The sequence below is a fragment of the Canis lupus genome, chromosome 6 (assembly GCF_048164855.1).
Source record: "Canis lupus baileyi chromosome 6, mCanLup2.hap1, whole genome shotgun sequence".
NCBI lineage: Eukaryota > Metazoa > Chordata > Mammalia > Carnivora > Canidae > Canis > Canis lupus.
In genome coordinates, this window is record NC_132843.1 from 61410481 (window position 1) to 61437566 (window position 27086).

A 27086-nucleotide genomic window follows, 5' to 3' on the forward strand; every position below is an offset into this window, starting at 1 on the left:
TAATCAGGGAAAGGTCATTTGAAATATTCCACATAAATTCATCACTATCCTCTGTTTTAGAATAACTTTTCTCTCATACTTCCATCTTAACTGGATGTTATGTTTTCCATGATTTCTTCATTACATATGATCTGAAAGTTAAAAAAAGAAAAAATATGAATCATTCTGTTTTATATAAATTTTTGCCACAGAATTTCAGACTTTCAAGTAGAATCTTCTACACCAGTCCAGAGATTCATTCTCAAAACTTTTCTAAACCCATTCATTGAAAAACCATCATGTGCATTTATTTTTAAAAATTTATTTATTTATTTATTTATTTATTTATTTATTTATTTAGAGGTAGAGACATAGGCAGAGGGAGACCCTGGGATCATAACCTGAGCCGAAGGCAGACTTTCAACCACTGAGCCACCCAGGTGCTCTGAAGCCCAGACTTTAAAGAAAGTGGGTGTACTTCATACAATACATTGAAGCCTTTAAGAAAAAAGATAAAGCCTTCAAGGAAGAAGGAACTCTGCCTCCAGACCGCCTTCAATATCAAGATTGTACCCTATGCCGTTCCTGGATTTCCAGTCTGCCACCTGCCCTGCAGATTTCAGACTTGCCAGCCTCACAATCATGTGAGCTAATTCATTAAAATTACCTCTCTCTGTCTGTCTATCCTCCTGCCTATCTCTGTCACTCTGTGTGTGTGTGTGTGTGTGTGTGTGTTTGTGTGTGTGTGTGTGTGATACTTTGGGGTATTGGTTCTATTCCTCATGAGAACCTTGATGAATACAGATTTTGGTAATGAGAGTGATTCTAAAGGAAGAAAATCTTCAGGATGAGTTTTCTGGGTTGCTGTTCTAAGATTTCTGGCATTCTTTCTCAATTCTGATAGTTTTAACAGCACTAATGAATGTATGATAAAGGTGAGATAAACATAAAGTGGAATCCAGCCAAATATATTGATATGGGGCCACTAAGCAGAGATTCTGGATTTAGTGTTGCAGTTTAGGGGCTGGTTGGCTGAAACATTGATCACAGGGTAGCCTACCCTAAATAAAGCCTAAATATGCCAGGACTGCCTCTATACATTTTAAAGGAAGAGATCCAAAGGCTTAGAGAAATTGGAATATTAGAATGGTTTTAGCAATTAAGACCTGCTTACCTGCCTTTGGAAGGTCTGGAGGGCACCATTTTCACCACAACTATGAGAAACAAATTTGTGAGTGAAAGTCCCAGCATCTTTTAAGAGCTCTGTGACTACCCATCTCTGTAGGTTGAAAAATTACGGTGGGAATTACTGACACTTAATTGGGAAACTTAAATGCGATGGCTATAATTGGATCCAGTGTGCAGAGGTCATGTGGCTGGAATTAATGGCCAAAGTAAGTGGAGACAGTTACTGTGATGGACATTTCAATCAAAATGATCTGGCTCACAGAGACATGATCTGTGCAAGATGCTCTGCCACTTGGGCCTTATGACCTATCCCTGGTACTTGAAATATCACTGGTAGATATGGATGCTGTTTGGAGTCTTTTACAGGCTTTTATAGTGAGTCACAGTGCAAACCTTTTGGATTTCAAGGCAAAGTTCTGTCATCTTCTATAAATAAATATTGTCTTTTTTTTTGAGAAACTCTTTTTGGCTTGCCACTGGATCTTCATAGAATCTGAACACTTGACCATGGACCACCAACTTACAATGTGACTTGAACTACTAATCATGAGCTGGTGTGTCTGAACCACCAAGTCATAAAATTGGGCATGCACAGTAGTAGTCCATCACTACTGGCATATATGAACTTGGGCCTGTTCAGGCCCTGAAGGCACAAGTAAATTATATGAAGAACCATAATTCCCACCCCTGTTACATTACCTTTTCTAGCCTGCATCTATGACCGTGTGATGAGTACATTATGACCAGTTGGTAGAAGGAAGGGGAATCTTAGCCTTGTTTTCCATGATATGCAGGCACTGCCTGAAAGTGGAGAGATGTGAAAATACTGCTCTGTTCTGGGACATCCCTGAATGACAGTGGTGAAGAAAAACACTCTGGGGCAGTACTCTGGGCAGTGCATGTGGGTGTTAATTTTGCTTGGAAGGAGAAATGACCAGACATGCAGTTGTATACTGATTCATGGGCTATACCCAATGGTTTCACTGAATGAGCCAGGACTTAGAAGGAACATGATTGGATAATTTGTTGTGAGGTCAAAGGAAGAGGTATGTGAATAGATGTTTCTGAATGAGCTAAAAAGGTGAGGATATTTATGTCCTTTGTGAATGTTCAGGACACATCTGAATCATCATATTTAGATTTAAAAAATCAGGTGGAAAGGGTGATCCGTTTGGTGGATACCAGTCATACTCTTTCCCCAGCCCCTCCTATCATTTCCCACTGGACTTATGTACAAAGGGGCTATGGTGACAGGAATGGAGTTATGCATGGGTCAGAAACACGGACTTCCCAGTCACCAAGACTACCTGGCTACAGACACTGTTGAATACCCATTCTGCTAGCAACAGAGACCGATTTGATTTCTTGGCGTGGCACAGTCTCTGGGGTGATTATCCAGCTATCTGCTGGCAGGGTGATTACATTGGACACTTCCATTTATTCTTATTGGAATAGATCATCTGGGTTGTGAATATGTCTTCACTAGACACAATGCTTCTGCCAAAACAACCATCTGTGAACTTATCACTATCATGGAAATCCACACAGCATTGTTTCTGACTTTCTCTAGTCCAGGGTTAGCAGGTTCAAGAATCAAGGGGTGGAAATGGGAATGACATGACTCATTACTCCTTCTGATCCATTAGCAAAAAAATTTTTTTCCTAAACCTGGGGCCTTATACTTTGTTGGTCTGGAAATTTTTGTTCCAAAGAGAGAAATGCTTCCATCAGGACAACATTTGAATTAATTAAGGATAATATTTGGTTCTCTGTCTAGTATAAAATCTATTCTGTTGTTGATTTCTGACCAACTTTATTACCACAGCCATAGCTGAATTTCCTCCTGAACACTATTTTCAAGAAAAAAATGTAGTTAGAAATGCTTTAATGAGGAGTTTGGCTTCTCTCAGAAACAGAGGTTATGAGTCCTTAATTAATTGTTTGATTATACTAATTAAATTTTATTTGATCTTTTGTTCAATCAAACAAGATTGCTCATCCTGCCAAGATTGAGCAATTTAATCCAATTTGAAATGTATAAATTGTTCAGTGTAATATATTTTTTTTGTTCAGTGTAATATTTTATGTTTGAATGAAACACTGGGTAATTACAATCTACTTAAAAATCCTATCTCTGTAAAAGACAGCCATCTATTTTCTACTTAAGCCACATCTGTTAATACAAAGAAACTAAAAATGTGTTGAAAGCATGCTAACTTTACAAAAATTATGTTTATTCAATGTTTATGTAATAAATCTAATCATTGTTTCTTCATTTATTTTTCCATTAACTTTTCAAAGACTTCATCTAAATGATCTTTGCAGTTTTTCTTGAAACCTAAAATTATTCCATAAAAAGCTTTATTTGAAAAAACATAAAAATAAGAAAATTTTTCCACTTTGGATAATTAACTGTTTAATTTAATTTAATGATATCAAATAATGTATACAAGCTTCTAAAACAATTTGCTTTGAAGAATGTTTTACTTTCATGCATAAAAGTGGAATTCACTCTATTAACATAATAGAGCAAATACCCAGTAGTGTGATTACTGGAGTGTAGGATAGTTCTATTTCCAGTTTTTAAAGAAAGCTCCATCCTCTTTTTCAGAGTGATTATATCAGTTTGTATTCCCACCAATAGTCCAAGAGTGTTTCTTTTTTTTCCCACATCCTCACCAGCCCTTGTTGCTTGTGTTTTTGATTTATCCACTCTGACAGGTGTGTGGTGATATCTCATTGCAGCTTTGATTTGCATTTCCCTGAGGATGAGTTATGATAAATATCTTTTCATGTGTCTGTTGGCCATCTAAACATCTTCTTTGGAGAAATGTTTGTTCATGTTTCTGTCCATTTTTAATTGGATTATTTGTTTTTTGAGTGTTGAGTTTTATAAATTCTTCATATATTTCGGATACTAACCATGTATCAAATATCTCATTTGCTAATATCTTCTTCCATTCAGTAGGTTGCCTTTTAATTTTGTTGATGATTTCCTTTGCTGTGCAGAAGCTTTTTATTTTGATATAGTGCAAACAGTTTATTTTTGCTTTTACATCTTTGCCTCAGGATCCATCTAGAAAAATATTCCTGTAGCTGTCAGAGGATTTACTCCCTGTACTCTATGGTTTTAGGCCTCACATTTAGGTCTTTAATCCATTTTGAGTTTATTTTTATGAATGGTGAAAGAGAATGGTCCAGTTTTATTCTTTTGCATGTAGCTCTCCAGTTTTCCCAACACCACTTGTTGAAAAGACTGGTTTTTTTCCCATTGTGTCTTCCTCCTTTGTTGAAGATTAATTGGCCATATGATTTTGGATTTATTTCTGGGTTTTCTAGTCTATTTGATTGAACTGTCTATTTTTAGGCCGGTACCATAGTGTTTTAATTACTGGCTATTCTCTGAGTGGAGTGATATTTAATGTGAGATTTCTCTTTTGAGTTTCACTGGCGATAGTGATATTGAACACATTGTGTCTAGGTTTGTGAGGTGATTTTTGCAATTTTTAAATTGAGTTGCTTATTTTTACTCTTGGTTTATGAAACTGCTATATATAGAATACATATGAGTCTCTTGTCCAATATATGTATTGCAAATGTCTTCTCTCAATCTATGACTTTTTTTTTTCCTTTTCATGATGATTTTTTGTTTGGATTGGAAATTTAAATTATTCCTGAAAACTAACTTGAATTCTAGTAAATAAATATGGGTCTATCATGAATGACTGAAGGTATAACACAATTCTTTCTTTTAGAGGTTTATATTTAGTTCTATGATCCAAATTTAATTGATTTAGTTGGTATAAGAAAAGGCCAATTTAAAATTTTGTTTACTATACTAAAATCCAGTTGTTAGCCCACCATTTCTAGGGAAAAACTTTCTTTCTCCATTGAATTGTGTTGGTGCATAGAACAAATGATCTGTGTATGGGTGTATTTATGGGCTCCCTTTTTTCCACTGATCAATTTTTCTCTCATCAGTGTAGACACTAATACACTGTGATAAACAATATTTGTATTGTATATCTAGTAATCTGGTATCATAAGATTCAAATTTGTTCTTCTTTTTCAATATTTAATTGTCCATTTCCACATTATTTTTGAATAACATTGTCAATTATTTTTTGGTCGAGTAAGAGAGTTTACTTGGGTCCTGTCCAAAGCACAAATTAACTGGGTGGAATAGACATCTTAATGGTGTAAAGTCTTTTAATCCATAAACATCATTTTTCCTTTTTTGGTCTCTTAAGTTTTTTTCTCAGTAATGTTTTGAAATTTTCAGTATAGAGAGCTTACAGATATTTTCTTGAATTTATGCCTTAATAGTTTAAGTTTTTTAATATTTATAAATGATGGTGCCTTGGGACACCTGGTGGCTCAGTTGGTCAAGCATCTGCCTTTAGCTCGGGTCAGGATCCTGGGGTTCTAGGATCCAGTTGCATCAGGTTCCCCGCTCAGTGGGGAGTCTGCTTCTCCCTCTCTGTCTTCCCCTGCTTGTGCTCTCTCTCTCAAATAAATAAAAAAAATCTTAAAAAAAAGATGGTGTCTTAAAAAAAAACCATTTTCCATTTTTTGTTTCTAATATAAAGAAATTTTTTTGTGCATTAGTTCTAATAGCTTTTTTTTCTAATAGCTTTTTTTGTGGAATACTTTAAAAATTTTTAAATTACATAATTATGGTTTTTTTCTTACAATTTTCATGCCTTTTTTCTTTTGCCTTAATGAATTCAACATCATCTGAGCTGATCAATTTTTGGGGAGGAGGCAAGATGGCAGAAGAGTAGAGGTCCTCAATTCATCTGGTCCCACAAACTTATCTAGATAACTTTCAAAACATCCTGAATATCTACAAATTCAACCTGAGATGTAAAGAGAGAACAGTTGGAACACTACAGAGAGAAAATTGATCACTTCTGACAAGGTAGGAAGGCAAAGAAAAAAAAGGTGGGAGAGGGGAGCTATGACAAGCCAGGCAAAAGTGGAGCTGTGACAAGCCGGCCCAAAAGCTGAGCAGTGGAAGCCATGGAAAGTCAGGGCATGAAATCTGAGCCCTGGACAAGTGGGAACTTTAAAAAACCCATGCCTGAGCCTTCCCTGGCTGAGAGGTGCTCAGCAGGGGAATAGGGCAGAGTCACAGGAGGAGCAACTAAGCCTCAATATTCCTGGAGACACAATAATAACAGGGGCGCCCAGGAGAAAGCTCACCACAAACCCTGGTGGGATCTTGGTAAAGGCCTGGAACACCACAACCCTTCAGGGCAATTGGGAGAAGCTGGCCAGTTTCGCAGGGCAGCACTGGAGCTCCCTTTATGCTAGATCCTGGCAATGGATGGAGGAGGCCATCCTCCATTCCATTCAGATGAGGCAGACTCTGGGAGGCAAGGGACTCTTGCCACTGAGTACCCTTCAATTTGTGCAGATCAGTGCACCCATGCCTGCCCCAGGAGCATCTAGGCCAGTGTGGACTGGGAGACTGTGGTTTGGTACTCGTGGGGAGCTCTTGGCTCCGGAGCTGGAGATCTGGCTCCTGCCATTTTAAATTTTTTTTCTTCTTTTCACTTTTCACCTAGGAGAGGTGGGGCCTCTAGGGAACAAAGGTCTCAGAGGATAAACAGCTCACACTGAGCCAGGCCACCTGGCCAAGGGCGGGATATCTCTGCCCAGGCACAGACACCTGAGAATCAGTGCAGCAGGCCCCTCCCTCAGAAGAACTGTAGGAAGAACAAGGGAAGAGCAAGTTTACTGAATAAGTGGCACTGGGAAACTCCAGGACTGAGGGAAAATAGTATATAGAACTAGAGGTTTTTTTTTTCATTATGATTTGTTTATATTTCAAGTTAAAATTTCCAGTATTTTTTCTCTTTTCTTGCCTTAACTACAATATTTTACCAACTCTTTGCTTTTAAGTGTTTTCCTTTTTTTTTTTAAGTTCTTTCTTCTTCTTTTTTTTTAAAGATTTTATTTATTTATTCATGAGAGACACAGAGAGAGAGAGGCAGAGACACAGGCAGAGGGAGAAGCAGGCTCCATGCAGGGAGCCTGATGTGAGACTCAATCCCGGGACCCCAGGATCATGCCCTGGACCAAAGGCATGCGCTAAACCACTGAGCCACCCAGGGATTCCCAGATATTTAATTTTTAAAAGTATATGTGTATATACATATCCCTTACATAAAAATATCTATCTTTAGAGTTCAGAATATGTATTTGTCCTAGCTAGTAGTTTAGTTATATAAAGTAATTGATATTTTATTTGGTGAAAACTGCTATCCCAATTTACTCACACAAAGAAACTTATTAAATCAGACATTTCAAATACATTCAGTTTACTGTATTTTAATTATAAGCTATTACAAGGGGCACCTGGATGGCTCAGTTGGTTGAGCCTCTGGCTCTTGGTTTCAGCTCAGGTTATGATCTCAGGGTCCTGGGATTGAACCCTGTGTGTGGCTCTGGGTTCAAGGAGAAGTCTGCTCCTCTCCATCTGCCCCTCCCTCTACTTGCTCTCTCTCAAATAAATAAATAAATCTTTAACAAAAATAAAGCCGTTAAAAGAAATTATGACCAATTTAATATTTCAACAAAATTAGCATCGAGACAATAAACTTTAATTTACATTTCTGAGTCCACTGGTAAATATTGAATAAATAATTTTCAGAGCATTAATTGTAGCACATTGCTCACTGATTTGTTTTCACTTTTCAAGTAATATATTTTCTAGATTATATCTCTGAATTCAGTCCTTGTATATTAGTAATTATATCTTATGACATAACAAATACAATTGATAGATTTTTAAACTTTAGAGAGCAATTTATGTTGTGTACTAGTTCTAATAGTCTTTTGCTGCGTAATGTGTAAAATCTTTAAGGTTTTTATTTATACAATTACATTTTTCTCCTTCCTTGATGTCTTTATAAATTTTTCATTATGATATCATTTCAAAGGTTAGTTCTTTTAAAATCAAAAACTCTCATTTCCAAAGTATTATAAACTTAATCTCTAATGTGCTTTAAGATACTTCACTGCACTATTTTTGAACAGAATATAAATCACTATGCTTTACTCCTGAATTTACTAAAACTTATTTTAGTAAGTTGCCACACACAGAGTTTTATATGCTCTTTAAGACTATATCTGGGGGGGGTGCGGGCGGGGGATGCCTGGGTGGCTCAGCAGTTGAGCATCTGCCTTTGGCTTAGGGTGTGATCTTGGAGTCCTGGGATCAAGTCCCATGTCGAGTTCCCTGCATGGAGCCTGTTTCTCCTCCCTCTACCTGTGTCTCTGCCACTCTCTCTCTCTCTTTCTTTCTCTCTCTCTCTCTCTCCCCTTGTGTGTGTATGTCTCTCATAAATAAATAAATAAAATCTAAAAAAAAAAAAAAAAGACTATACCTGGGGAATTCCCTTTACTGGGAACAATAACAGCAATACAACAAAGCATCCCATCAAGTTTGAAACTGTCCTCCCTCAGTAATCTCTGGAAGCAGCCTTTGAGATGAATGCCCTGTGACTTTGGGTTGCACCAATGTTTCTCAAAGGAGAAATGAACTCCTTTGTCAGAAGCACACTGTGTTGTATATAGAATACAACTTTGTATGTTTAGCAGTGTAGGTTGAATTGTGTTCCTGCAAAATTCAAATGCTGAAATCCTAACTCCCAGGACCTAACAGTGCGACTGTAAACAAAGATAGGGTCTTTAGAGAAGAAATAAAATTAAAACAAGGTCATTTGGATGGATCCTAGCCCAATAAAACTGGTATCCCTATAAGAGGAGGAAATTAGGCCACAGACACATAAATGGAAGATGATGTGAAGACCCACGTAGAAGAGGCCATCCACAAGCCAGGGAGAGATGCCACTGAAGAAACCATTCATTCCTACTGACTCCTGACCTCTGACTTCTAGCCTCAAGAATTACAAGAAAATATATTTCTGATATTTAAGCCACCAACTTTACAGTTATAGTTTCATATGTGTTCATATGTCCTATGTAATGTATTGCCTAGAGTAGAAGGATGGAAAGGGCTAAGATTTCTGAGGGTAGGTCTGCAGAAGACAGAGGAGGAAGAAACCCAGGAAGTGAATGGAAAACTATTAATAGTCTGACCATCCCATCCAAAGCAAAGTTTTTAGATATGAGAAGCCTACTGGATGGAACCACTTTTATTCTTTTCTCAGTGTTTACATTTTTCTGTGTGATTTTAACCTTGGAAATACTTCTGAAGAACTTAAACATCACAAACGCCTTGAATACCTTTGTACTCTTAGTTATAGATTGTCCCAGTTCTTGAATCACAAATACAAGTGGAACAATTAATTTAAGTAGAATAATAAATTAATCAATGTGATTACTAAAATAAAATTATTCATATGTGACACTATTTTTTTTCCTTAAGGGAGAACTTGTGATTTTCCAGAAATAAAACATGGACGCATATATGATGAAGACAAATATAAACAAAACTTCCCAGTTGCTAAGGGAAAACATTTTTACTACTTCTGTGATCACAGCTTTGCATCTCCTTCACAATCACTTTGGACTCAAATTATCAGCACCTGGTCCTTTTTTGATGAATTATTCAGTGCGTTCATTGGGGAAGATGGGGATGAAGGGGATATGGGGTAAATGTGTGTGGGGGGTGGATCACATCTAAATCATCATAGAACTGGGGGCTGGAGGAGCCAGCAAAGGCAAGATAGTCATTCCTCTTTTTTTTTAATATTTTATTTATTTATACATGAGATACAGAGAGAGAGAGAGAGAGGCAGAGACACAGGCAGAGGGAGAAGCAGGCTCCATGCAGGGAGCCCGACGTGGGACTCGATCCCAGGACTCCAGGATCACCCCCTGGACTAAAGGTGGCGCTAAACCGCTGAGACACCTGGGCTGCCCATCATTCCTCTTTTGTAAGAAACTGTGGAAATTAAATCAGAAAAAACAAACAAACAAACAAGTATAAACTTTTGTGGAATATCTAGATCTTTTCATTTTAAATACTAATGGTCAATAATATTAACTGCTACTATTTAATTTAAACACATTCATTTGGTAATTGTATGAATGTAGATTTTCTTAAGAGAGTTTATTTGTGGGGCACCTGGGTGGCTCAGTTGGTTAACCCTCAGCCTTCAGCTTAGGTCATGATCTTGGGGTCCTGGGATCAAGCCCCCACATTGTACTCTAGCTCAAGGGGAGCCTGTTTCTCCCTCTCCCTCTGCCTACTGCTCCCCCTGCTTGTGCTCTCTCTCTCTCTGTCAAATAAAAACATAAAAAAAGTCTTTTAAAAGAGAGAGTTTATTTGTATGTATAATATCTGATTCAAAATGTGCTGTTTCTTTGAATATTCAAGAAGGGTTTTTAAGCTAATTTCCTCAATTTTGTGTTTTTTATTGATCCTATCTTTGTTTTAAAAAATTATATCTGTCTTACCCTCTCAGTGAGTACAGAGAAAAAGTAGAGAAGTGAAGAAGACAGTGTCATGAAAGGTAAAAGTAAAAAAGACAAAGGAGATAAAAGTCATCTCATCCTTCAAAAAGCAATTTAGACAATCAAATGAGAAATAAAAACTAACTTTACTGATATCTAGAGGAATTTCATAAATTAAAAGTTTTATATACACACATGGTGATTAATGGTGTTTACATATTTTTTCTTTTTAACTTGTGTGAACTAATTTTTAAGAAATGAATTTTTGTGCTTGATTTCTCTTTTGAAGCTTGCAAAATATAAGACTCTTTCATTGCAAGATTTAATTAGTTTTGGGTTTTTAGGGCAGTGCTTTTTCCCTTGGGTGGAGAATGGTCATTCGGCATCTTCAGGACAGATACACCAGGAAGGTGATACTATACAAATTGTCTGTCATACGGGCTACAGCCTGCTACATAATCAGAGCGCTATCACATGTGCAGAGTGGCTGGTTCACCCCTCCTAAATGCAATCAGATGGGTAAGTAAAATACTGTTGTTGGGATCCTGTATTCTTTTTTATTTTATAAAGACATAGCAGCGTGAAAGATATGCAGTGTTGCTGTTGTGATTATCCCCCTTTTAGGTTTAGGGCTCTGATTGTGTCTGAGTAGATATGGAAGTCTCTGGATAATCACTAGAAAATAATTTTGTTTGCTTACAGGAATTAAATGTAGGAAGTATTAGAAAAACACTAGTCAAGAACACAATGAACATCTTTGAAAGATACTTGCATGTTTTAGTAACACAAATTTAATGTTTATAATGAAATCATATGAAATTAGTTGACACAACATGAGGATAAATTAAATTTTACATAGTGTAATAGTTAAAATACCACATTTGCAAGATATTATTGCTAGGAAACATAGCTACATGACATTTATCTTTTTTGGCAAATGCTAAATTTCTATCATTTAAAGACTAGAACAAACACATTGCTAATTTCCACATTGTTAGAACTTTGTACTTCTAAAATTTAGGTTTCCAGGGTATAATTTAGAACTTGGAAAACTCCTTCATAAAAAACCATGTTGAAAATAGGAATATATTGGAACTGAAGTTGAGTTGGAGTTTCTCATACTTTTAATGGAAACAAAGCAGTTGCTGGATATGAATAAGGGTCTTGGGAATAATAAGATTCCTAAAGCACAGTCACAGCCTCTAAGTGTCTATTCTAGCTCTCTGTATTTTCCCACTCATTATTAATTCATCTAATCAATATTTATTGTGAACTTCTATATGTGAGGCAGTACCACAGCTGTTGGAGATCAATGGTCTACAAGAGTCAGTATCTCTTTATTCATAGACTATAGTGTCAAGTTGGAAAACTGACAGTAAAAATAACAATAATTTTAAAAAGAAGAAAATAGAAAACTAAAGATTATTAATCATGCACATTATAAAAGGCAATATTGATAAAAGTGGCCAGAGGAAGGGCATATTTCACATGACATAGTTTTCTAATCTTTGCCAACCATAAGGATGGCATCTGGAGAGGGGTTAGATAAATCACCTGAAGTCATCAAAAGGTTTGGATGTACTGAAGCAAAATGAGGAGGCCAATGTAGCAAATCCATGATGGGGCAGAGTGATAAATTAATTAATTTAGAAGTTATAGGCCATAATGCATATTTTGGATTTTTAGTCTATATGCAATTAGAAACCTCTGGGAGATTGTAAGCAGGAAAATGGCACAAAATGAGTTTAAAAAAAGATCATAATGATCACTATTTTGAAAATGAATCTGGAGTGACCAAGAAAAGAAGAGAGGAGGGCCAGTAGGAAGAATCAATTTCCAGTTATGGGATGAGTTAGTTCTGGGAATCTAACGTATAGCTTGGTGACTCTAGTTAACAACACTCTCCTGTATACAATATTGGAAGTTGCTGAAGAGCAGATCATAAATATTCTCACCACATGTGCACATACATACACACACATGGGTAATTATGTAAGGTAATGTATATGTTAACTAAGATTTTGTGGTTATTATTTCACAATATACACAAGTATCCACTCATCATGTTGGATGCCTTAAACTTATGCAATATTATTTGTCAGTTACATCTCAATAAAGCTAGGGAAAAAATAAAGCAAGTCTCTTGTAGACAGTACACAAATGTCCCATTTTTAAAATTCTTTCTCCAAAATTCTGCTTCACTTAAAGTGAGTACTGATAATAAATGTCTTACTGCTGCCATTTAAATTATTTTCTGAACGTTTCATATCTTTTTTGTCCTCAGTTTTCCATTAATGCCCTTTTAAAAAAATGTTTGCTGGATTTTTTTTTTTTTTGGATTTTTTTTGTAGTGAACCAATCTGATTCTTTTCTCATTTTTTAGTGATTTATTTTAGTAGTTTCTCTGGGGATTACAAATTGCATCTTATAAATCACATCTTGAATTTACAATTACCTAGTTTGAATTAGTTACCAGCTAAGCTTCAGTAGTATATAAAAATCTGCTCCCATACATCTTCATTCCTTCCCCTTTATATGTTATTGTCACACAATATGTCTTTGTCTATTGTGTTCCCCTTAACATAGATTTATAATTATTATTTCATGCATTTGCCTTGTAAATCATATAAGAAAAATAATTTAAAAACATAAACACAATAATAATGGCTTTTATATTTCCCTTTATTACCAATAATTATCTAATGGTTTCATTATTTTCATTTAGCTTCAAGTTTGTTTTCATGTTTTCATTTAGCTTCAAGTTACTGTCTAATGTCTTTAAAATTCAGCCTTCAGCATTTATTATAGGTCATGTCTAGTTGTAACAATTTCTCTCAGCTTTTGTTTATTGGGGAATGTCTTAATTTCTCCTTCAATCTTGAAGGACATTACTACTGGATATAAAATTGTTGTTTGATAGCTTTTTCCCCTCCTCTTATGACTGCCTCCTAGCTTCCATGGTTTCTAAGGAGAAATTGACTAGTGATGTTATTTAGGACCACTCATATGCACTGCACTCCTTCTCTTTTGCTGCTTTCAAGATTACCTCTTTATCTTTGGATTTGATACTTTGATTCTAATGTGAGTCTGAGTTTATTCTCCTTGAAGTTTGTTGAGACTCTTGGATGTGTGGATAATATCGTTTATCAAATTTGGGAAGGTCTCACCTATTAATTTTTCTTCATTTAGTTCTCATTTTTCTTCATTCTTTTTTCTTACTGCTCTTTTGACCTACCTTCAAATCCACTAATTCTCTCTTTGTTATATTTTCTTTTCTTCTTAAATTTGAGGTTAGTAGTTCTTTTGTTCTACCACTTTTAAAAATATTGTGCCACTTGTCCTGGCTTCTTTATTTTTGGATGAGTAATCTCCCATTTGAATCATTGTTTGCCTATTGGTTCTGCATTATATTTCTCTAACTATGTTTAGGATCTTTTTTCTTTCTCTTTAATCTTCAGCAATTTGATGATAATCATGTGTCTTGATATGGATTTATCTTGTATGGAGCTTGCACAGTTTTCTGAATATGTATATTTATATGTTACATGCATTTGGGGGGAATTCCTGACCACATTTCTTTAAGTATTTTTTTTTTAGCTCTATACCTTTCCCCCTTTATGGAATGCCAATCATATTATTTTCCCACAAGTCCCTGCAGTCTGTTAATTTTGTGTGTTTTCATTCTATTTTTAGATTAGGTCATTTCCATTCATCTATCTTCAATATCAGTGATTCATTCTTTCATCATCTCCAATTTATTACTGAGCTCTTCCCAATGAGGGTTTTTTTTAAATGTTATCTTTTTAATCTATATTTTTCAATTTATAATTCTTTTTAGGTTCTTTAAATTCCATGTCAAGGAGAATTTCACAGTCTGAGTGATCTTAGAGTTAGCATCTGTTCATTTTCTTTTCTCCTTTGAGAAAAGAACCGTGATCCGATGAATAATTCCCAATTGTATCCTGGACCGCTGGGGTATAATGTAATGAGAATCGGAGTTTTATTTAAACCTTCTATTTTATCAAGCCTCCACTGACACAACTCTTGCAGATAAAGGAGCCAATGAATTATTAGTGCTGGGCAGGAGTAGAAGGCCTATCCCTTGTCTTTGCTGACACCTCCCTAGACGGGATTGACACCACCTTATTACCAAGCAAGGTGCATTTCCAACTATGTACTTGGCTTCCACTGATACCATGGGAGGAGAGGTACTTATTGCTGCAACTGTGGACATAAGTATAGCATAAGCAGTCAGCCTTTGCTGACATCATGGGAAGGGCAAGGAGCACCTGCATTTGGTAAGGCAGGTTGGAAATCTAAGTTATCCATTTAGCTTTTGCTGATTTTTTTTTAAAAAGGATTTTTATTTCTTTATTCATGAGAGACAGAGAGAGAGATTCATAGAGACATAGGCAGGAGAAGAAGGTTCCCTGCAAGGAGGCCAATGTGGAACTAAATCCCAGATCCCGGGGGATCCCTGGGTGGCGCAGCGGTTTGGCGCCTGCCTTTGGCCCAGGGCGCGATCCTGGAGACCCGGGATCGAATCCCACATCGGGCTCCCGGTGCATGGAGCCTGCTTCTCCCTCTGCCTGTGTCTCTGCCTCTCTCTCTCTCTGTGTGACTATCATAAATAAATAAAGATTTAAAAAAAAAAAATCCCAGACCCCGGGATCAAGCCCTGAGCTGAAGGTAGACATTCAACTGCTGAGCCACTCAGGTGTCCCTGGCCTTTGCTGATGGATAGGCATTCTGAAGTGTTTCTATCATGTTTTTTTTTTAAGGATATGTTAGGTTATTGAAAAAAAAGTGTTTGTCTTTGTAGGCTGTTTTTCTTGTATTTTGCTTAGAAAGAGAGCAGATTCTTTGGGGGCTTTTTTTGGTGTAAATTTCATGATTCTAGGTTGAAAGTTTCTTTCATCATAGGTCTGGGATGTGCAAGAAGCAAAAAGAAGCTCAAGCAATTCACAGCTCCGTTGCTCCTTTTGTTTCTATATCCCCAGCAAATTTGACTTCTCTGCATTGTCTGAGTTTCTTTGTTTGTTTTATATAATATGTCAGACTTCTGTGTTATACTTAGCAGAGGGAATATGAATAAATGCTTCTATTCCATCTTTCTGAAATAGGAAGTTAATATACTCTTTTTACCTTCCATCAATCTGTTTCTTTAATTTTTGCAAGGAGTTGATTTTTAAAAACAATGAAAAAATTAAATTATTAGTGTCCCAAGAGACATTGTAGTAGGTTGTATAAGAGTACAGGAACTTTATATGATGGCTAACTATGCAATGCTCATCATCTGTCACTGTGAAAATCATTTTTATACTGGAATGTGGGAAAGCAGAAATATATATTTCTAGTGCATGAATGGAAGGGCTACAAAATATTGCAATTCTTACTTTATGTGATTAGAATTTCACCAATGAATTATTTCTTTCTTCAGAATCATACAAGTCTTGATATTACATCCTGTGCTGCTTCTCAGATATACATGATATTTTGTATGAAATCCTAATAATTTCATATAACAATATATTAAAAGAAGCAAGTTAAAATTTCTATGAATGGTTGTATCATATATCAATCATATTATATCTATCTATCTATTATCTATCTATCTATCTATCTATCTATCTTCATCATCATCATCATCATCATCATCTATCACCTATCTAATGGTTCTATCAAATATGGTTCTATCATAATACTTTAAAAAGGTGGAAGAGCTTGGGGCACCTGGGTGGCTCACTTGGTTAAGCATCTGCCTTTGGCTCAGATCATCATCCTGGGGTCCTGGGATCAAGCCCTTTAGCAGTGTTCCTGCTCAGTGGGGAGTCTGCTTCACCCTCTCCCTCTCTCCACATCCTGCTCATGCTGTCTCTATCTCAAATAAATAAATAATATCTTTTTTTAAAAAGGTGGTACACTTTGATTACTTAGACAAGATCAGTTGTCAGGAATGGGTAGTATATAGAAAGGAAACAGAGAGGAGAAAGCTAGCTTTATTTTAATTGTGCAAAACCAAATTGTAAAACTGAAAATTTTCAGTTATCATATATGGATTTTATCTTACGTCCACTGAGGATGTCTATTTGTAATCCTGACTGAAATGTGTTATTCAATTGGTATGAGGATCCTTCCTATTATGATGTTGTTTTTTCCACACCACCAAGCAATTATCTGACACCAGTAGGGTGTCCTACAGTTGAACTCAGTCCTAACACTATCTAGAAGATCTCACAGATAAAATACTCAGTCCTAAACAAGACCGCCCCACCCCTTTCAGAAGCCAATTGCAAGTTCAGTGTGTCACCTGTGCCTCAAAAATATAGTGGGTTTTCTGGTGGTGGATCTTGAAGATAGGCCACAGAGATTCTACTTTCCTTTTTCCCTCATGCCATTCTGTTTCAGCTTCCTTCATCTTTTGATATAATTCATCCAGTGTTGGCTCTGTCAACCATCAACCATCTGGGGAAGCTTTCCAGCTTCTTTTGACTTTAGGCATTTTTCCCACAAGATAATTTGCAAAAATTGTCTGTTTCCCAAGACTTTAACAGAAAGACCTCTGGTCTCTTCAGTTACAGACTTCAGTTCTCTTCCAGCTCTACCATTTATGCTGTGACTTTGGGGAGGTCACATTCCCCTTCTGGTCCTCAGTCTTCTCTGAACCACTGTCACCATCAGCTGCCATTTCTCTCTTATGGAATATTTAAAAAATACAAATAAAATCATGGTGCTTAAAATTAATTTTTTCAGACTGAACTAAGTAATGTAGTATATTTGTTTCATGAGATATTTGGCCAGATTAAAAGAACAGTTGGAATCATGGACAATTCCCTATCTTAAGACACTCAGGGGAGCCTAGGTGGCGCAGTTGGTTAAGCATCTGCCTAATCATCAGGTCATGATAGCAGGGCCTTGGATTCAGCCCCGTGTAGGTCTCTTTGCTCAGCAGGGAGCCTGCTTCTTCCTATCCCTCTGCCTGCTGCTCCTTCTGCTTGTGCACGCTCTGTTAAATAAATAAAATCTTTTTTTTTTTTAAAAAAAGCATTAAGACATTAAGTTATTTCCTGAGGAATAAATGTATTAAAGCTACCTTAAGTGCACCTGACAGCCCTATGAAATTCCATATTGAGACATGAAATAGGCAGCTGGGGTGTGATCATAGAATGTGATATAAATTTGGGCTTCTTTAGCATGTGGATTATATTTTAAGGTAATTTACTAGCTGAGTTTATTCCAGGGATTAGTGTATACAGAAAAAAAAAAAAGTCTGAGAATTTGGTCATAGAACCTTCTAGTGTTTACAGTTCAGGAAATAAAGGGAGCCAACAAAGGTGATATTATATTAGCCACTTGTAGTATTTCATATCAACTTTTGCCTGGCATATATATTTTTTCCAATCGCTTACTTTGAGCTCACCTATGTTTTCACGTTTGAAGTGAGTTTCTTTTAGACGCCATACAGTTGGATCTTGTTTATATGTCATCCTGCCATTTTCAACTTTTATTTATTTTTAATTTATTTTATATTTTTTAAAAAATTTTATTTATTTATTCATGAGAGACACACAGAGAAATACCCACCATTTGCTTCAACGTGGATGGAACTGGAGGGTATTATGCTGAGTGAAGTAAGTCAATCAGAGGACAAACATTATATGGTCTCATTCATTCAGAGAATATAAAAAATAGTGAAAGGGAATAAAGGGGAAAGGAGAGAAAATGAATGGGAAATATCAGTGAGGGTGACTGAACATGAGAGACTCCTAACTCTGGGAAATGAACAAGGGGTAGTGGAAAGGGCCACCCAAGGGTGGGCGGATGGGGTGACTGGGTGACAGGCACTGATGGGGGCACTTGATGGGATGAGTACTGGATGTTATGCTATATGTTGGCAAATCGAACTCCAATAAAAAATATACAAAAAAAAAAAAAAAAAGACACACACACACACAGAGGCAGAGGCATAGGCAGAGGGAGAAGCAGGCTCCCTGCAGGGAGCCTGATGTGGGACTTGATCACCAGCCAGGGGATCACTGCGGGAGCTGAAGGCAGATGCTCAACCGCTGAGCCACCCAGGTGTCCCCATTTTCAATTTTTTAACTGAAGTATATAAACCATTTACACTTAAAGTAATTATTGATAGATCAGGGGCTGTGTCAGTCATTTTATTATTTGTTTTGTGTGTGTTTCTTCTGTTTCTCATTCCTGTTTTCTTGCCTTCCCCGTGGATTTTTGGAACATTTTAAAATCATTTTATTTGATATATCTATATTGTTTTTGAGTGTATCTCTTTGTATAGTTTTGTTAATGTTGCTGTAAGTATGAAGATGCACATATATAGCTTATCACTCCCCCTGCTATTGACATTTTACCACATCAAGTGAACTGTGGGAACTTTGATTCTGTTTAGGTCCACTGAGTCTCCCTACATTTTTAATATAAAGTTCTCAAGTATTTCCTCTACATACATTAGCATATGATGTAGTTTTGCTCCAATATCAAATCATTTCAAATGATGTAATTTTGTACAAACATCAAACATAATTTAACCTACTAAACAGGAAAAAGAGAGTCTGTTATATTACCCCTATTTTTCTTTCTTTCTTTCTTTTTTTTTTTGTCCTTCCTGAAGTATTAATTCTTCTGTTACCTTTTCCTTTCTATTTAGAGAATTCCTTGAGAAATTCTTTAAGGACAGGTCTGCTGGAGCAAATTCTCTGTTTTTGTTTGTCTCAGAAAGTCTTCAATTCTCCCTTAAATCCTACAGGGTAGTGTCACTGCATATAGAATTCAGGGTTGACAGTTCTTTCTGACTCCATGGTTACAAATGAGCATGCAACAGATATTTGAGTTCTTTCTCTTCCATTGGTTTGCATAATTTCTATCTAGTCTGGTATTTTTTTCCTTTTCTTAATAGTTTTCAGCAGTTTGATTATGATGTATCTTGGCATGACTTTCTTTGGGTTTAACCTGTTTGGAGATTTCCCAGCTTTTTTAGTATATGCATTTATGTTTTATGACCAGTTTGGGAAATTTTTGGCCATTCTTTTTTGAAATATTTTTTTCATCTCTAATCCTTTCTTCTTTCTTTTCTTGAGTGTCTCCTTTTTGTTATCTTCCCACAGGTCCCCTGTAGCTCTGTCCATTTTTTTGTTTGCTTGTTTTCAGTTGAGTCTGAAAGTGAGTGATTTGTATTGCTCTATATTCAGGTTTATGTATCCTTCTGGCATCTGCAATCTATTACTAAGCCTATCCAGTGGGTTAAAAAAAATCTGTTATATTTTTTGGTTCTATAATTCCCATTGAATTAAAAAAAAACATTGTCAAATAATTCCAATATCTATGCCATCTTAGTGTGGCCTTCTGTTGATTTTCTCTCTCCTTTGAGATTTTCCTGGTTCCTGCTAGGATGAATGATTTTCGATTATATGTTGATGTTTTGAGTAATATGTTTTAAAATTCTGCATTTTGTTGAAATATTTTATTTGCTAGGCTTTTATTACTACCATGCAGGGTACAAGTCCAGGCTTCCCAGTTGGCCTCTACTGATTCACAGGAAGGGGGAACAGGGTCTTTTTCCCTATGAGTGTGGGTAGAGTCTAGGCTCCTCACCTGGCCTCTGTTGATCAAGTTGGAAAAAGGTGTGGTCTTAGGTTTCTTTTGTGGGGTTTCTCTGGAGTAATTCAGGTATTGTAAGAAATGTCTCTGTCTTGCTAGGCCTGGGAAATCTCTTTTCATGTTGGTGTTTACAATACATTCAGGATTTTTAGTTATACTTAGCAGAAGGAATAAGCAGAAATGTTTCTACCTCATCTTGTCCAGGACAGAAAGCTATCTATTCCCTTTCACCTTATACAAATTTGTAATTCTTTGAATTTTATTAAGGGGGAAGATATTTATTTTGTAATAAAAATGCAAATCAATAAAAAAGGACTAGAGATCCAATAGATACTACAATATGTTATGTAAAAAAAAAACAAGGAAATTTCTGTCTAAGCTTTTTTTTTGAGGTCTGCATTTTAATTTAATTTAATTTTGTTTTGTTTTTATTGAAGTTCAATATGCCAACATATAGTATAACACCTAGTGCTCATCCCATCAAGTGCCCTCCTCAGTGCCTGTCATCCAGTTTCCCCAACCCCCCTCCCATGTCTCCCTTCAGAACCCTTTGTTCATTTCCCGGAGTTAGGAGTCTCTCATGGTTTGTCTCCCTCTCTAATTTTTCCCACTCAGTTCCCCTCCTTTCCCTTATAATCCCTTTCACTATTTCTTATATTCTCTGTATGAATGAAACTATATGATGATTGTCCTTCTCCAATTGACTTACTTTACTCAGCATAATATACTCCAGTTCCATCCACATCGAAGCAAATGGTGGATATTCATCCTTTCTATGGCTGAGTAATATTCCATTGTATACCACTTCTTCTTTATCTCTTCATCTGTTGAAGGACATTGTGGCTCCTATCACAGTTTGGCTATCGTGGACATTGCTGATATAAACATTGGGGTGCAGGTGTCCCGGCATTTCACTGCATCTGTATCGTTTGGGTAAATACCCAGCAGTGCAATTGTGCTGGGTTGTAGGGTAGCTCTATTTTTAACTCTTTAAGGAACTTCCACACTTGGAGGTTTTCAGAGTGGCTGTACAAGTTCATATTCCCACCAACAGTGCAAGAGGGTTCCCTCCATATCCTCTCCAACATTTGTTGTTTCCTGTCTTGTTAATTTTCCCCATTCTCACTGGTGTGAGGTGGTATCTCATTGTGGTTTTGATTTGTATTTCCCTGATGGCAAGTGATGCGGAGCATTTTCTCATGTGCTTGTTGGCCATGACTATGTCTTTTTTGTTGAAATTTCTGTTCATGTCTTTTGCCCATTTCATGATTGGATTGTTTGTTTCTTTGCTGTTGGGTTTAATAAGTTCTTTATAGATCTTGGATACTAGCCCTTTATCTGATATGTCATTTGCAAATACCTTCTCCCATTCTGTAGGTTGTCCTTTAGTTTTGTTGACGGTTTCTTTTGCTGTGCAGAGCCTTTTATCCTGATTAAGCCCCAGTAGTTCATTTTTGTTTTTGTTTCCCTTGCCTTCATGGATGTATCTTGCAAGAAGTTGCTGTGGCCAAGTTCAAAAAGGGTGTTGCCTGTGTTCTCCTCTAGGATTTTGATGGATTCTTGTCTCACATTTAGATCTTTCATCCATTTTGAGTTTATCTTTGTGTATGGTGTAAGAGAGTGGTCTAATTTCATTCTTCTGCATGTGGATGTCCAATTTTCCCAGCACCATTTATTGAAGACACTGTCCTTTTTCCAGTGGATAGTCTTTCCTGCTTTGTCAAATATTAGTTGGCCATAGAGTTGAGTGCCCATTTCTGGGTTCTCTATTCTGTTCCATTGATCTATGTGCCTGTTTTTGTGCCAGTACCATACTGTCTTGATGATCACAGCTTTGTAATACAGCTTGAAATCACAGCTGTAATACAGCATTGTGATGCCCCCGGCATTGGCTTTCTTTTTCAACACTCCCCTGGCTATTTGGGGTCTTTTATGATTCCATACAAATTTTAAGATTATTTGTTCAAACTCTGTGAAGAAAGTGCATGGTATTTTGATGGTGATTACACTGAACATGTAAATTGCCCTGGGTAGCATACACATTGTCACAATATTAATTCTTCCAATCCATGAGCATGGAATGTTTTTCCGTATCTTTCTGTCTTCCTCAATTTCTTACAGAAGTGTTCTGTAGTTTTTAGGGTATAGATCCTTTACCTCTTTGGTTAGGTTTATTCCTAGGTATCTTATGCTGTTGGGTACAATTGTGAATGGGATTGACTCCTTAATTTCTCTTTCTTCAGTCTCATTGTTAGTGTATAGAAATGTCACTGATTTCTGGGCATTGATTTTATATCCTGCCACATTGTTGAATGCTGTATGAGCTCTAGCAGTCTTGGAGTAGAGTCTTTTGGGTTTTCTATGTACAGTATCATGTCATCTGCAAAGAGGGAGAGTTTGCCAATTTGAATGCCTTTTATTTCTTTTTGTTGTCTGATTGCTAAGGCTAGAACTTCTAGTAGTATGTTGCAAAGAGGGAGCGTTTGTCAATTTGAATGCCTTTTATTTCTTTTTGTTGTCTGATTGCTAAGGCTAGAACTTCTAGTAGTATGTTGAATAACAGTGGTAAGAATGGACATCCTTGTCATGTTCCTGATCTTTGGGGAAAGTCTCTCAGTTTTTCCCCATTGAGAATGATATTCACTGTGGGCTTTTCATATATATCTTTTAAGATACTGAGGAATGTTCCCTCTATCCCTACAATTTGAAGAGGTTTGATCAGGAATGGATGCTGTATTTTGTCAAATGCTTTCTCTGCTTCTGTTGAGAGGTTCATATGGTTCTTGTTTTTTCTCTTGTTGATGTGATCTATCACGTTGATTGTTTTACATGTGTTGAACCACTCTGGCATCCTGGGGATAAATCCCACTTGGTCATGGTGAATAATCTTCTTAATGTACTGTTGGATCCTATTGGCTAGTATCTTGTTGAGAATTTTTGCATCTGAATTCATCAGGGATATTGGTCTATAATTCTCCTTTTTGGTGCTGTCTAAGCTTTCAGTCTGTTCAGCATTTATTCTCTAAGAAAAGCACTTTTTAATACCAAAATAATGTAAAGCAGATGCATTTGTTAATGCTTTATGTATGCTTTCACGTGGGGTGAAAGGAAGGGCTTAAAATGTAACTCTCATTTTAGTGATTAAAGTTTCTTCAGGGAATCCTTTATGTCAGCAGAAATCACAAGTCTTGATACTAAATACTCTGCTATGTTTTTATTGCTTTATTTTAACCTGTGTTTTTCTTTGGTCTTTTCACGAATCAAATAATGTTTTTTTAAACCCTAACAGAAAATGTGGGCCCCCTCTGTTGATTGCCAAAGGAGACATTACCTCATTCCCATTATCAGTATATGCTCCAGGATCATAAGTCGAGTACCAATGCTAGGCCTTGTATGTACTTTGGGGAAACAGAAATATAGTATGCAGTAATGGACAGTGGTCAGAATCACTGAAATGCTTAGGTAAATATTTTAATATTCTCATAGATATTGGGAAGATCAGTATAATGAATATGATGTTTTGCTATTTATAGAATTTTCATGGATTAACAAACAACCGTTCTGTTGAATGCTTGACTTCCAAATATTAATATATGAGGAAATAAAGTTGGAAAAATCCTTGTTCAAGCTATAACAGCAACAAAAGATCCTTTAATAGAAGCTCTTCATATGATAGCTGATTATAATATTTAACTATTACACATTAAACACAGTACCTTATTTTTACATCCTTAATTGTTAAAATGATCTAAATCTACATGATGGATTTTTCAGTGAGTTGGTTTGGAAAAGGTTTTGAGAATGAGGTGCGAGCCCAGTATAGAATATTCTACTTGAAAGTCTGAAATTCTGTGGAAAATATTTGTATGCTATTTAATGTTTTATGTTCATTTTTGTACTTTCAGAGGGATGTGTGATATCAGAAGAAATCATGGAAAAACATAACATACATTTACGATGGATCCATGAGAAAAAATTTTATTCTAAAACCGGGGATACTATTGAATTTATATGTAAACATGGATATTGTAGAAAGACATCATTGCAAACATTTCGAGTAAACTCTCAGGAAAGGAAACTGACATATCCCATTAGTATATGATGCAATGGTTAAAATGCAGTCCTAAAATTAAAATATGCACATTTATTCCAAAGTTTTCTTTATGAATCCAATTCTTTTCAGTTATTTTTTCAACTTTTTAATTCATTTTATTCATAAGTCAGAATTTATGTTAAATATTATTTGGATGATATAATCTGAGAGACAAATGAATCACTCCAGAAAAGCACCACATTAAAACTTGGTGAACCAAAATGCTATGTGTACTATTTATAAAATATCTGTGGCAGGAAATTATATGTGATCACTTCAGTGCCTGCTTCTATTTATCCTTCTCCTAACTTTCTCAAAGGTTTCTCCATAACACCTGAGGCTTCCTGAGTCTCTTCATTTCAGAGGAAATGGGGAAAAAATGCTTGCCTCCATCTTCAAAATCATATCACTTCACAAACTCATACAGACATGTGTCATACCTATGTTGGTAATAAGATGTAAGAAGTTATCATTTAGTTTTGCTTATCTATCTATACAAAAAAATGATAACGTGCATGATCTATGTCTCTCTAGCAAACTTAATAATTCAAACAAATCATAAAGAGGAATTCAAATACAATTAAGTGTATAGCCATTATGACATTAAAAATGATTTCAGAAGTCCAATATCAAGTATAGACACACACACACATTATGCTTTGAACACTGAATGCTTATAGTAAAAAGGCTTATTGTATTGTAAAAGTACAATAATTTTATAGTGACTATAACTGAATTCAGAGATAATAGAGAGGAGAGTGGCTGTTTAATTCCTTTATTCTTACCTGTGTCCTCTAATTTTTCTATATTTAGTATATATTACCTTTGAACCATCAGATATGTCACTTAAAAATTAAGATATTGAGAACTATGAAGACTTCTTTGGTGCTCATATTCAGATCTAAAAACATTTTCATGATTTTGCTGGTATAGAGGGCTTTGGAAACATTCTACCACAAGAGTCTGAAATATGATTTTTATGTTCATACATTTCAAACAACATAATTAGAATCAGTTGACTATAAACACTTTATTTTTTAAAGATTTTATTTATTTATTCATGAGACACAGAGAGAGGTAGAGACAGGCAGAGGGAGAAGCAGGCTCCATGCGAGGAGCCTGATGTGGAACTTGATCCGGGGACCTCAGGATCATGCCCTGAGCTGAAGGCAGATGTTCAACCACTGAGCCACCTGGGCATCCCGACTATAAACCCTTTAAATTTCTATAAGGACACAACAACTTTAAGATGAAAATAAAGGTATACATAATTAAGATAAAAATATTTTAAGGTGATATCTTGTAACTTTGCATTGTATCAAATCAAGTGGCATTCTTAGAATGAGAAACGTGGCTATCACCAATGGAGTCGATTTATCTAAGTGTGAATCACTGGTGACATCCAGGAGTCTCACATATAAAGGAACCCTATTAAATTGGCAAGTTGTCTTTGCTGTTAATGTTAACACATCTGTACATACTATTCTCCAAAGCCTTTCACCTAATGTTTGTGGAATCTATTTATGATACTTGTATATAATCAATTATTTCATTGTTGGCTGCAAAAAAGTGATTTTTAAGACCAATAATATCTTTTATTTGCACTTATTGTCATTCTTGTGTAAAGAAGAGAATTTATCAACTCTGTTTAAATTAAAATTTCACCTGAAAAGATTTGGTAAATCTTTAGTTTTTTTTCCCTTTATTTCCAATTTTTGGAGTAAGGACTTGATGTTAACAGTGACCCTCTGTGATTGCTTTAAAGATCTTTTAAACATGGTATCAATCTGGATTTGTGAATTTTTATTTACTCAATTTGTCACAATCAATTATAATCATTATTATTTGAAGTTCCAATTATCCAAAATTTGGCTAGTGAGTGTCTTGTTATTGGCACCTGATTGCTTTGTTATATCCCCATCAGTCTTTGGGTATTTCTCCTCCTTTTAGCACAGCATGACAGTCCAGGCTCACTGTATACTTCCCTTGCCCAACACCAATAATCATACATCTTCCCAAGAAGTTCTGATTCTTTTTATTGGACAACAGTGCTTAGAATCCAAGTTGTACTATTCATGATGGATGGGAGTGTTCAATACTGTTGAAGTGTCTTTATTTCCAGAGTCTTTTGGTTGTCAGAAATTTGAAAAAGAAATAAAATTTAAAATTAACTAGTACCTATTGGATTTCCCAATTCAAGTTTAATAATATAGGATTAAAAAAACTTTTAACACATTTTCTCCTTTTTTACTTATATATTCTCATATTTCAATATCCATGAAAACAATATTGAAAGTGTCATGCAAACATTACTATCACCAGTTAAGCTATCAGATGAAGGTTAAAATGTCTTCTGTTTATTTTGTCCCAGGATACTTGACTCAAGTGTAAGTACTTTCTTAAAAAGTAACTCGAAGGGGATCCCTGGGTGGCTTAGCAGTTTAGCGCCTGACTTTGGACCAGGGTGTGATCCTGGAGTCCTGGGATTGAGTCCCACATCAGACTTCCTGCATGGAGCCTGCTTCTCCTCTGTCTGTGTCTCTGCCTCTCTCTCTCTGTGTGTGTGTCTCTCATGAATGAATAAATAAAATCTTAAAAAGAAAAAGTAACTTGAAATGATTCTTATCTCTGACTGGCTCTCTTATCAAATTAAGAGTTTCACATTTATTTGCATTAGTATTAGGCAGAGGGAGAAGCAGGGTCCCTGTGGGGAGCCTGATGACAGACTCCATCCCAGGACCCTGGGATCACAACCTGAGCCAAAGGCAGATGCTCA

The 27086-nt window shown here is 36.0% G+C and overlaps 1 pseudogene; it reads left to right on the forward strand.

The window, feature by feature from the left end:
- The first annotated feature begins 9769 nt into the window (after positions 1-9769).
- LOC140636068 (complement factor H-related protein 2-like) lies at positions 9770-24376 on the forward strand (annotated as a pseudogene).
- Positions 24377-27086: the final 2710 nt, after the last annotated feature.